The 13,071-nt window shown below is 25.2% G+C and overlaps 1 protein-coding gene across 1 annotated transcript in view; it reads right to left on the minus strand.

Moving 5' to 3' along the window:
- LOC129617039 (glucose dehydrogenase [FAD, quinone]) overlaps positions 1-13,071 on the minus strand; it is a 60,654-nt gene that overhangs the window by 19,423 nt on the left and 28,160 nt on the right. The gene's annotated exons all lie outside the window — the stretch shown is intronic.

The following is a 13,071-nucleotide window of genomic DNA, read 5'->3' on the forward strand; positions in this document are numbered from 1 at the left end:
TATAAAATCAATTTATATAAAATGAAACCTTACCTTTGCAAAGTGCAGACTCCCTGCGGCAAACGGGCTACAAACATTTGTCTTTATCTAAATTTATTTATTAACATTATATATTCTAAGAAATTCCTCTCAGGGTTAGTGAAGAAAGCGAAGGTAGTCAGAGAAAGTTATAAAGCGCATTTATGCTGTTGAAATTTTCAGTATTATACGATAAGATTTCCACTTGTGGTTTCCTTTTGCTTTCCTAACATAGCCATTTACACCCGATGTGAATGTCACAATTTTTCATTTGGACCTGTCAATTGTTATGAAGCATTTGATTTTCGTGCAATTTCTCAGTAATATTTCAAAATTATGCTTACCCTCAATATTACGGATAAAAGAGAAAATGGCAACTATATGACTACTGCAATAAAGAGAGAAAATTTTCCTTTTCTCCCATATTTCATCACTTTAGAAATCTACCATTATATTCACTCAAAAATTTCAAAATATCTGAATTTGAAATTTTAATAATTGAAGTAAAACATTTCGCAAAATAAATTTTTTTTGGCGATTTAATCTTAACAGTTCGTATAAATTTAAGTATAAATTTCATTCAAAGCGACATCTGGCGTAGTATAGTGAAAATTATGAATTCAAAGTAGCGCTCTGTTGTGAAAATTTCTTCAAACTTATTTCGAATTTGAATTACAAAAAGAAAAAACAAAGAGCATAATTTGGAGCCATTCTGCAAGAAGAGATTAAATTTATATAATGTTAACGTTTTAATAGTATTAAATTTTAATAAACTAGAAGAAAAAAAAATTAAAATTTGAGTTGAATATTAAAAGTTTTTCCGTCGTTTTTTCTGTATAAATGCTATATCTAATAAAATATGCATAAGAAATGGAGACTTAAAGTATGGTACTAAAAAAAAACAATGTACGTACACAAGCCTATTGCAAAAATTATGTTCCATATAAACTTGAACTTGACTTTCTTCTATCTTTTACACTAATATTGAATGGGTTTTTTTTTTTTGTAAAGCTTTTACATTAATTTTTTGTCTGCTAAATAATTTTTCTATACATGAGTATAAGTGTACAAAAATGTTTTCAATAAAAAGTGGTTTTTCTTTTATAATTAATTAATTGCAATATATTTTATGTACAGAATATGCGTTAAAATAATTATATATATGTATGTATAATTTAGTTTATCAATAAAATAAATGAACACCATTATTTCTATATAACAATCTGTGGCATATGTGGTGTACATATTTTTAATAATATAGAAGAGAAGTCATCAAATAAATTTTCGCAATTTATTTGAACATAAAATATTGCATTCTGACAAATTAATATAATTAATTTAATTATATTAAATATAAAATAAATATAATTTTGAATTTATTACATAAAATTAATAAATCTTTAAAAAAGCATTTATTTTTAGTAGATCTAGTTAAATGGCGTGATATATTAGACCTATAATTTAAAATTTTCAAAAAGTAATTTAATTATTTGGAAAATGTGAGGTAAAAGTGAGTAATAAAACATTGCATCACTACTTAATTTTTCTTCCTACAAATTTTGCGAACTATAATGTATTTAGTATATTATTCTGTATTACTCACTTCTTACCGTGTGCCGAGTGAGAATAAATAATTATCAAGTGAGAGCAAATAACGTATTTCCGTCACTGATAACACATTGCAATTAAATTAAATTGAGAAAAATAAGGTGAATGAGAGAATAAATTAGTGAATTTTATATAAATTAAGTGAATCTATTATATTTTCGTAAAACGAAATTTTCGAGTGAGAGCATTTCAATCCGTAAATATATATTTAAGGTTCAATCTTCTTATTATTGAAAAGTGAGAATGGAAAGGAAAAAAGAAAGAGTATTTATTCATGTAATGTCAATATTTTGATTAAAACATTTTAAGATTTTATAAATTTTGACCAAAAGTAAGTGAATCATTTACTGTAACAGTGAACCTATTCGTAAATTTGTGCATTATTTACATTTTGTTATAGAGCAAGCTCATTTTGAAATAATTTTTCAATTATTCCCGAAGTCGATTTATTATTATACCTTTTAGATTGTTGAAGAGAGATATGGGCAGAAGAATTCCTCCCCTTCGACCAACTGAGTAAAAAATGGCTTATTTTAGTCTTCCCATATCCCATTTAGACAGAAATACCCGGAGATATTCTTTATGGAGTTGGATGTGAACCGCTAAAACACTGAAACATCTCCGACCGAACAATCTTCACCTCTTGACAACCGGAGCAGGACAGTCACACAGAATATATATGGGCGAATATTGAACAATTTATTGTAAAAATTACAGTATTTTATTTTCCATATAAAAATATGTTTTATAAAATATCCCCTAAAGTATGCAATTTTTCCATGAATTAGAATTAATTAAAATTCTTAAATAAATTTTGTAGCCACGTAGTTTTGCCTTAAATTTAAACTCCTTGATATTATTCTAAATATTTTAAGCAATCCAATTACAAATTTTAATTCAAAATTTTATTAAATTTTCGTTTTACTTAATAATTTTTAAAAATAATTTAAAAATTTCGTTACTTAAAACAATTATCATTATTTTCGGTCATTAATTTATGCCCTCCAATGTGAAATAAAAAAGTTCATCAATATATTTTTCGTCGTTACAAGCCCAAAAAAAAGTAAAAACCAAAAAAAAAAGAAAATTAAAAGAAAAAAGAGTGAAGAAAACCTTAACTAATTGGAAAATTACAAGGTTAGAATATACCGTTAGTTATGAATTCTTAACTAAATTTTTAACAGTTTTTATTTTTGTTTTTTTTTCAAAATGATTTTTTATGCTAATGAAAATGTTGTACGTAGGATTTTTATTATTTTTATTTTTTTTTTTATTTTTCTTTTACTTCCGTTTTCACCTTCCTTTTTCATTCTCACTTTATTTTTATTGCTCGTGTGCATGTTATTTTTATTTAACTGTATGTATGTATTGAAAATATGGGTATGAAAAGAGGAATAGCATACAGTAATAATTTTTCATTGTGTTCCTTTTTTTTTTGTGTAAAATATGTAAGGATTAAGGCGTATATGAATAGTCAAAGTAATTTATATTGTGGCTTCATATATAATGTAATCCACATGAATTAGATTATAAAAATATATTTAAATGTAATGATATGAATTGGTACACTGTAAAAAAATATTAATGAAAAATACAAAAGAATTACTTGAATTAAATTCATATTGGATAACTTTTCGGTTTTGTATTCGAAAAATGAATTTGAATTAAGAATTAAAAGTTATTTTCATTGAAAGAAATGATTTTTCATAATATTAGGATATTTCATGGTTCTCATGGTTGTGAGAATATTTTCGTTCGGTCGAATCTGCTGTATGAGAGTGAAATTTGGCGCGTACTAAAATACGACATGGAAAAACTGCATATAATGCTAAGTCCAAATGCCTGTGAATTATCTACAATATGCAATAGCCCATACGAATAACAAACGTGAAATTTTGGAAATGGATTGGACATACAGTCTGAAAAGCGCCGAATGTTATATTTCGGCAGGCGATGAAGTGGAACCCTCAGGTTCAAACAGGTTTGGGAATACTACGACTAACATGGAGGCAAACAATCGCCAAAGAATTAAGTCTAAAAAACGCACACTCATCATAGATATCAGTTCCTCCTCTATATGGTCGTATTTAGTCAAATTGCCACTTGACCAGGTACCTTAATATAAATAAATTGCTTACAATACAGGTCACACAACAAGTCTGCTCACTCGTCTGATCTTCTATTGAATAAGTCCGAATGGTTTTACTCTATATTTTGTCCAATTTTCAATAATTGTTATTTCTAAACTCAAATAATTCTCTTTAAATTAAAACAAAACAATTTCTCAATTCAAATGAGTGAAAATTCAATTTTAATGAAAATTAAATTATTTTATTAGTAAAATTTGTCAAAGTACATATTTTTCTTTCTCAGTGAGCATATAAAATCCACATATGTGTTCAAATAAAAAGTGATTATAAAAAGTAAATATTTATACATACGAGTATACTTTCGTATACAGTATTATATACGAAGTATAAACTGTTATATTACCTTCCTCTTAATGAAATATAATAGTAAATTAGATTTTGCTGAAATGATTTTTATATGTAATTCATATATAAGATATTTTCATCCTATAGTTTTCCTTTTTTATAGTTAACCATAAATAAATTTTTAAGGTAAGTCATGAATTTCATATGCTACATTTAATTAAAGTATAAAATAGTCTTATAATTTTATTTGATATCATAAACTACAATACATATACAATAAATATGTATATACAAACACACTGTTAAATGTGTAGTATCTGATTTTAACAATGAATTTATTTCAATATACTATGTAATATTTTCCAAATAGAAATTTTATTCGCTTAATGATTTCATACTTAAATGAAAATATACGCGAATATGTAAAAATTAAGGTACTTTCAAACGGTGAACTAAATAGGAAAACTCTTTAGGGAAGGTTATTATGTGTATTAAGTTTAATTGTAGTAATTTTACTGCAATATAATAATAAGCGAGTATTTTAATTATATACAAAGTTATTGTGTAATAAAAGGGGGTATTTGATAACCCCATGGGGAGAGAAAAAATAAAAATGATGACACACAAAACTTCCGATATGTAGATACTTTTATAATAATTTCGTTATTATTATATGAATGTATAAATTGATAATTAATAAAGTCTTCGGAGAATTTTACAAGGTCCTATACAAGATTTGTATAATCGGAATAATAGCGCTAGAATCTATTGTACGCCGCCCCTGAGTGTGAGGCATGTCCTAAATTTCGATAATAATGGCATAAATTTAAATCACATAGTTGCCTGTTAAAAGGCAACAGTTGTTAGCTTTATTAAATATGCAGGCTACCTGACGTCAAAATTTCTACTATTCGTTAGAAACTTATATAGTCTAACGATATTGAATCACTTTAAGTGTTTCAATGTGTCCTTAGTGTTCTAAGTTTCTTATTTTTCAATTATACTCCAATTCGACAGCCAACTCAACTAGAATTTTAAAATTTGAATTTCTTTAAATTCAAGATTTCTGCCACAACATTTATATTCCATTTTCCTCAATATCGTCTTTAACAAAATAAAATCTCTAATTTAATTTGCATAAAATATTTTAGTTTTAAAGTACATTTCCTTATTCTGAATTTTTCATGTATATGAGCAATTCGAATCTATTTTAATAATTTTACGTTAATAAATTTAACAATGTTAATTATACAGTAGCCCTTACCTATAAATACTTCAACCGGAAATATGAAAATATGCAAAAGAAATTATTTAGAATAGCATGAAAACTATTTTTTGAAAAGTACAAAAAATGTAAAATGTGCGTGTTCAGTAGTAGAAAAAAACTACTATTTTCCGTAATTCAAATTTGCAAAAAATTAATTCAAATATTACAATAGAAAATTTTTCAATTATTATAAAATACATGAAATACTTTACAGTTTTTTTTATCCTTAATAAAATGAAAACATATTGCGTTAACATTTTGACATTTTCGCGTTCCAAATTTGTTTGCATTGTAATATCGTAAAAAACAAAAATACAACACATTAATAACTTAATTTATTTTACTTCCTTCCTATATTCTACACCCTTTCGCCTGTTCTCCACCTCCTTATTAGTAACATTCTTCATTATTATTATTATCAACACTATTTGAAAAACAAAAACTGATGTAGGACACAATTCGCTTATTTTAATAATTAAGCACATAAACGTATACAAAAAAAAATTGAAAATAATTCTGTGGTAATTCTGTGGTAATAAAGTGAAACAGTCTTTTACTCTTTTACTGCAATAAAATAAATAATGGAGTGTAAGTAAGATCAATATTTGCTATGATGGTATTGTGTCGTTTAATTTAAATATCCTTGTAATAATCCGAATCAGCTCGCATTTTTCAAAAACCTATTATGTTGATTAGAACTCATAAAATGAACATCAAAACAATTGATGAGTCGCTGTTTCTTGTAACAAGGTGGATTCATCGGGGCCTGCCAATTTCTCTTAATATTCGATAATAAAATAACAAAGTTCTCTTATTATAGCACTAATATATTTTATCTAGTCTTTTATGCCTATCAATTAACTACTCAGCAAGATTTCTACTCGGAAATTAATTATTTAACATTGGTTTGCTTTATTATCTTGTTACACAGTTACAATAGTTTGAAGATTCTAAAGAATTTCCCTATTATATATGCTTCGCGTACATACAATATTATTTAGTCAAATCGAACACTCCTCTTCCATTCCACCATACCCCTTTTTAAACTCTATCAAATCCTGCCCGTATTTATCTATTAAAAATACCAACTTTGTATATAGAATTCTTTAATATTAATAAATTCATAATATTTACATGTTCTTTACACATTTTCACTAACATTTAAAAAAAAACAAGGAAAAGAGAAAAAAAATATATGTGTCAAAATTAATAATTATTATTTTTTTTTCAATATTTTCATTTCTGTACTTAAGCACGCCAATAGAGGGAAAATTTCTGTTTTATTTTTTTATTTCCTCTGCACAACACTTACATGCCACACATAATTTAGTTTTCCTTATGTTGTTTTAAAGTGTTATATGTAGGACGATTTAAAATGAATATGCATATAAAATAAAAATTAAAAATTATAACTGACATTCATGAATAACAGTTGTAATCATCATTATACCGTCATCATTAATTTCATAAATATTCCTTTGACTCGTTTTGTACATTTTAGAATGTAGAACATAAGAAAACAATTTAGGAATTAAATTTTATATATAATTTTATGCTCCCTATGTATTAGTGTAAGTACATGTGTACTTGTAATTTCAGATTTCCACTCTAATAAATCAATTTTCCAACTCGAATATATTATAATATGGAATGTATTATAATTGAATAATTTATGTTGTAAACATATGGTCTATAAATAATCTAGATTCTAGACAAAATACTTGTATAGCACTTGTAACTAAAATTGAACATAAAAGTACTATCTCTTCTCTATGTACAAAATTCTAAATATAATATTATAGGGTTAAGAAGATAGGACAGCTTTTTTAATATTATGAAAAAAAATATTATGTATAAAAGCATAAGAGCAATAAATTCTTAATGAAAAAAAATTCTTTTATCGTAAAATTTACGAAAGGAAGCAAAAAATACGGAAGATAAGGAAAGTGTTTTTGTGTTTTTTTTTTTTTGTTCTCTCTTTCTTATTTTGCATTTGCACCCAAACATTTTATATGTATTTATGTATAACAATTTTTCATAATTTTCAAATAAATCTACCACACTATATAAAGTTTATTTGAGGTGAAACATATCAAACTTGTTAGCACATTTCTAAAAAAAAGCAAGAAATTGAAAAAAAAAATGTGCTTATTAAATTCGGTGGGTTTGTGTGTTTTTCCTGCTTCCGTTCTAAGGATGAACAGATAATAATGAAATAATTTTTTTAAAGAGAATATATTTTCTCTATATACAATCTTTCTCTTCTCTTATAAATTATCGCTTCTCAAAATTACTGTCGTTTCAATTTAATGCAAGAATTAATTTATTCAATAATTAATTTTTACTCTCCCCCAGATGTATGCAATAAGAAAAATATTTTAGTATTAAGTGAATAATTTAAATTGGACATCGTACCGTCTATATTCAGGTAGTTAAGGCTTCCATTTGCGTCTTTGGTCATAAAAATGAAAATTTATTAATTCTTGATTATAGAAAAAAGTGCTACCCTGCAAACCATTAATTTAATTCGACCTTATCTTGAATAGTGTACAGAAAATATGTATTAAAAAAATATTCAAATAAATATATAATAAACTGTTATATAGCTATCTAGTATGTATACAAGACCCTATTTTTAAATAAAAAAAAAATAATACAACCAACAGCCTACAATATTAAGAAATAAATTATTAATGATTATAAATAAATATATTTTATATCATGAGTATGATGTATACCTAGTAGACCTACATAAAAATATATTTAGTGTTATATTATATGAGGGCGGCTGAAGAAATTATGCATGACGTATTATTGAATACTTTGGTTATAACAAAACAAAAAAGTGATTCTATATAGATAGAAATGGAAAGAATAGGATAAAAATAGGAGGTTCTGATTAAGTGTGCAAAAAATAGAAAAAAAAATATAAGAAAAAAAATTTTTAGTGCCCGCATATAATATGGGAAGGTAACGTGGTTATTTTGCATATTCAGCTTTTTTCATTAATACGAGTAATATTTAAGATTTATAAATTTAATATAGTTATATAAAGACTTTAATATAAAATTTTTATAGTTTGTGCCATAAAATATAGAAAAAAAATGATTATTTCATAAACAAGAGACTATACCGTCGAGTTGAATGAAATTCTCGCAAAAATTTTTAATTAAAGGTTCTTCTCAATTTACTTACGAAATTTTCTAAATCTCTATTATTCCTTAGAGTTTCATCTTCTTTGTTTAAAATCCAATTTGTTTTGTTTGTATGTAAATGTAGGCGACCGTTCTATTTTTATACCATAATTTTATTGAAATAAACTGAAGTGGTTAGTGAAATTTTGTATAACAAAAGACAATATAGTAGACAATGGACAATATGTATATAGAATTAAAAAATTTTAATGAAAGAAGAATAAAAATGAAATAGAACTAGAAAAAATAAAAAAAAAAATCAATATGATGGCGACTAAATTTGAACAAACGCCATAATTAATCATTCAAATTCACAAAATTTAGTCAAAATAATTTTTTAAATTATTTGATATTTTTAATGGATGCTATGAAAATCTGATTTAGAAATGAAAAATAGCCAATTTTTGAAAATGTTACAATTTTATTGATATGAAAAAAATTAAGTAAAAAATTTTGCATACTTTAAGGATGCACCAAATTTGTTTTAATATAATTACGAGAATGTATTTAAAAAATATTGTTAAAATGCGAAATTATTAAAGTCTATCAATAAATTAAGTTATATTATATTCAATATTTAAATGTATTTGACTCTGATAGCACACACTCATTCAGACATGCAAGCAAAACTGAATGGATTGTATACAAGAGCGGCAAAAATCGGCCTGAAAAATAACACGAGAAAATTACTCCGAATAAACACCACAAATCATTTCCACTTCGTCATAAATGCAAGCCCAATATAATATATCAAACAATTCAATTATCTCAGCAGTAACGTATAATATTGACAACCAGAGGGGTCAAAGAAAACAGAGAAAATAGGTTGTAGCTGGTTCAGGTGGCATTTGGCAGATTATGGGCTATCTGGAAATTTTCACACTCAAATAAAAATATAAAATTAAGAATATTCAAGAAGTGTATTAGATCTGTGCTAATGTATGAGTCGGAAACATGACTATCGAAAAATGAATATACAAACAAAATAAAGGTATTAATAAATGGAAGCCTGACAATTATTTGCTGAGTATTTTGGCCCAAACGAATAAGTAACAAAGACCTCTGGGCTTTGACACATCAAGAGCCTATTGTTAGAGTAATGAGAAAGAAAAAATGGGAATGGGTTGGCGATATATTGCGACGGCCATCCAAAATAATTACAAAATAGAAATTGATTGGAGTGAAAACATCAAGGGAGAAGAAGTATTAGACCATCCAAGAATACATGGCAAGGAATAATAAAAAAAGAAACCGCCACTTCCAATATGACACGTTCAGAAGCAAAACGATTGGCTCCAAATCGAGTTCAATGGAGAGACTTTGAAGAAGCCCTGTATTTTCCATAGAGTTATACAATTTCAAATACATTTTTACAAAAATTATGGTTCTACTCCTATTCACCTACACAAACTATGAGTTACATGAAAAATAGAAATTCTAGTGATGTGAACAATTTATTGTCCTGTGTACATATGATGCGTGACAAGTAGGTGAATGATTTACTCGATTACATTCAAATTAATTAGAATTTTTACTTTTATACACAAATTCTGAATTAGACATTGTTTTCTCACTTGGTTACCTATAACTCAATGAATAACTCTTTTGAGATTGTATCGTGCCCAAATTCTATTGTAACTTCATGCACACCTCATGTTGATATACACAGAATTTGGAATACCATCAAACCTTATTAATTAATTTTTCACCATTTTATTCAAATAAATTTATCTTATAATTTACTGGTTTAACTATTATAAAAAAATGTCCTTGTTTTCAATTATATAACAAACAAATATATAAATTTTTAGTTTTCATTAATTTTACTTGTGCGTATCGTACCATAAAAAAAATAGAACGAAAAAAATTAGATTAATTTTAACTATTATATTTTATCCTTCGTCCTATCAATAAAAAGTATTTTATAATATAAAGGACGAAAGAGATAATAATTGAAATGGCGCCAATATTATAGACATTTAACATTTATATACATGAATATTACTTACATTAAAAAAAAATATCTTCTATGTTTATTATCCCCTTCTTGTATGTGTCTCTGTATTTTAGTTATTAAGTATTTGCTTTAGTATAAGTGAGACATTTAGGATCATTAAGGATAATAAGAAAAAATTTTGTTGTTTTAATCATTTTTACATATATAGCAAATTATGTGATTTGTTCTTATTGATTTGTCAAGTTTACCCTCTCTGAATGTGGTATTCAAAATTATATTTTCATCACTTTCGAATAAATATGAAAAAAATTAAAAAGTTATTGAAGAAGATGAAGAATTTGATGCTATTGTAAAAGGGGTCTCAACTTAAAATTGTAAAGCTAAAATAAACTTAATATTTAAACACACAATATTCCCATTCCAAGTATGAAACCGGAGACATCCTTCAGGGAGTTGAACAGCAGTTCTCGATCCGATCAGATTTAAGAGTAAATAGAATCAAATACGATTAAAAAAAGCTGTTCTTAGAAGAAATAGAGGTGATTAAAATAATAGAGGAAATTCTCTTTTTTTCGCCGTCCTTTTCTATGTTTTTATTTGGGGGCTGAAAATTCTTGTTTATGTAAATTGTCTTAATTTTTCCTCTTTTTGACTCCGAAGGTAAAGTAGGCAGTTAAAAAAAATTATTGGACATAATGAGTAACATTTATATCATTGTAATCAAAGAATTTTGCAATTTTTGATAAATAATTAAGTGTTAAGTTGAAGCTTTTTTTTTGAAACCTAATATTAGATTAAAATCTCAGGAATATGAAGCGAAAACCTGAGGACAAATCAATAATCAAACCAAAACCGTAACAGGTGGTAAAAGAAGTTTTCCACTAAAATCCTTGACTTGTAAATGGCCAAATAGAAATTTTTTAAATGCTTATAGAAGAATGCTTTTTGCCATATTATTCGTAAATTGTCATTTTATCCGTAATAAATATGTAGATCTTTAATAGTAGTAGCTACGGTAATAATTGAAAAATTGTATGATTTTTTACTAATTCACGACCTATGCAATAAAAATGATTAATATCCTTTAATTAATTTATTTTTTTCATAAAAATTTTTGTACCGAAATGAATTTATTTTCTCTTAAACTTATCAACTATTCAATTTTTGTTTTTAAAAGTAGCCCACACCCTAAATTACATGATGCCTAAATCCTTATTTTCTTACAAATGCAATTTAGTTTTTGCAATTCTTATATGTTTTCCTTCTGCATCGTGTTTGTTTTCAATTATTTGCTGTAGTTTTTATTTTTGTTAAATTTTTTTTTACTGTCTATTGTCCTGATTTTAATTATGTTTTTTTTTTTGTGTTTTCTACATATTACAACACTTTACTTTTACAGTTTTTTTTTTTCTATTCAACAATATATTTAGTGAATGAGATTTTATTGTTAGTTTTCATACAATAAAAAAATGATATGACAAAAAAAGGATATTAAGTGTCCTTTATATAGACAACGTAATAAACTTATGAGAACAAAAAGAAGAAAGAGTTTTTATTTTTGGGTTGTTTTTGTTTTCAAAAATCTTTGTTCTGTTGAATTCAAAGAGAAAAACATTTTTTTTTGTAAATAATCCAAGTGGTTTTTTCCTTATTTTAGAATGAGGTCATGGCAATGTTATTGTTTAATAATAATTAGATTTTGTGGACATTTTAACTTTAAAAAGATTTTTTTTCTTTTTTCAAAAGCATCATATTTTAGAGAAGAAAATCTATTGTTAAGGTGCAGATGTAGAAATTCATAAAAATATTAAGTTTTATAAAAATAAAATTAAATTTATTTTAAAGGCTAGAATCGAGTGAATTTATTAAAATATAGATTAATCGCATAAGAAGATTAGCGAGCTTCTAGTTTTGGTTGAAATTAAGAAATATTTAAATAAATTTCAAGTCGAATTCCACAACTTTTGGTTTAATGTTCCGAAATTTTCAAATGTTATGACTAAAAATACGTACTTCTTTTTTTACTGCTATGCACATATGCACTCATAAAACTATTAAAATAATTCCAAAAATTTTAACTGAACTGATTTTCTTTAATAAAATTAAAAAAAAAATATTAAAATAAATTATTTTTACTGTCATATTACTGTTATCACATTGAAATTTATGAAAATTGATGAAAAATCTCAATTATTGAGCAAATTAAAATTTTCACCACACAAGATCATAAAATTTTTGAGTGATGTTTTTTGTAAATGAGTTTTGTTAAAAATAAAATAAAATTGCATACAATTAGGCAAATAAGATACATTGAATTTTTTATATTTTCATTGCATATTTTTAGGGGCAATTGTATTTTGATGCATTTTTTTTCCTCGCAAATAAATTTATAGAAAATTGAAATTTGAAAAAAATTCTACTCCTTTTGTTTTTATTTCTTAAAAATTACATGACTCAATTTTTAACATTTAACAACTAAAATAACAGATTTAAATTTAAATTAAATTAAATTAACATTTTGAAAAGAAATTTTTTTTTTTTTACAAAAACGAACTATGAATTTATTTACAAATGACTTATGAATCTAAATTT

This window comes from Condylostylus longicornis, unplaced genomic scaffold (assembly GCF_029603195.1).
Source record: "Condylostylus longicornis isolate FDR11 unplaced genomic scaffold, ASM2960319v2 ptg000006l, whole genome shotgun sequence".
NCBI lineage: Eukaryota > Metazoa > Arthropoda > Insecta > Diptera > Dolichopodidae > Condylostylus > Condylostylus longicornis.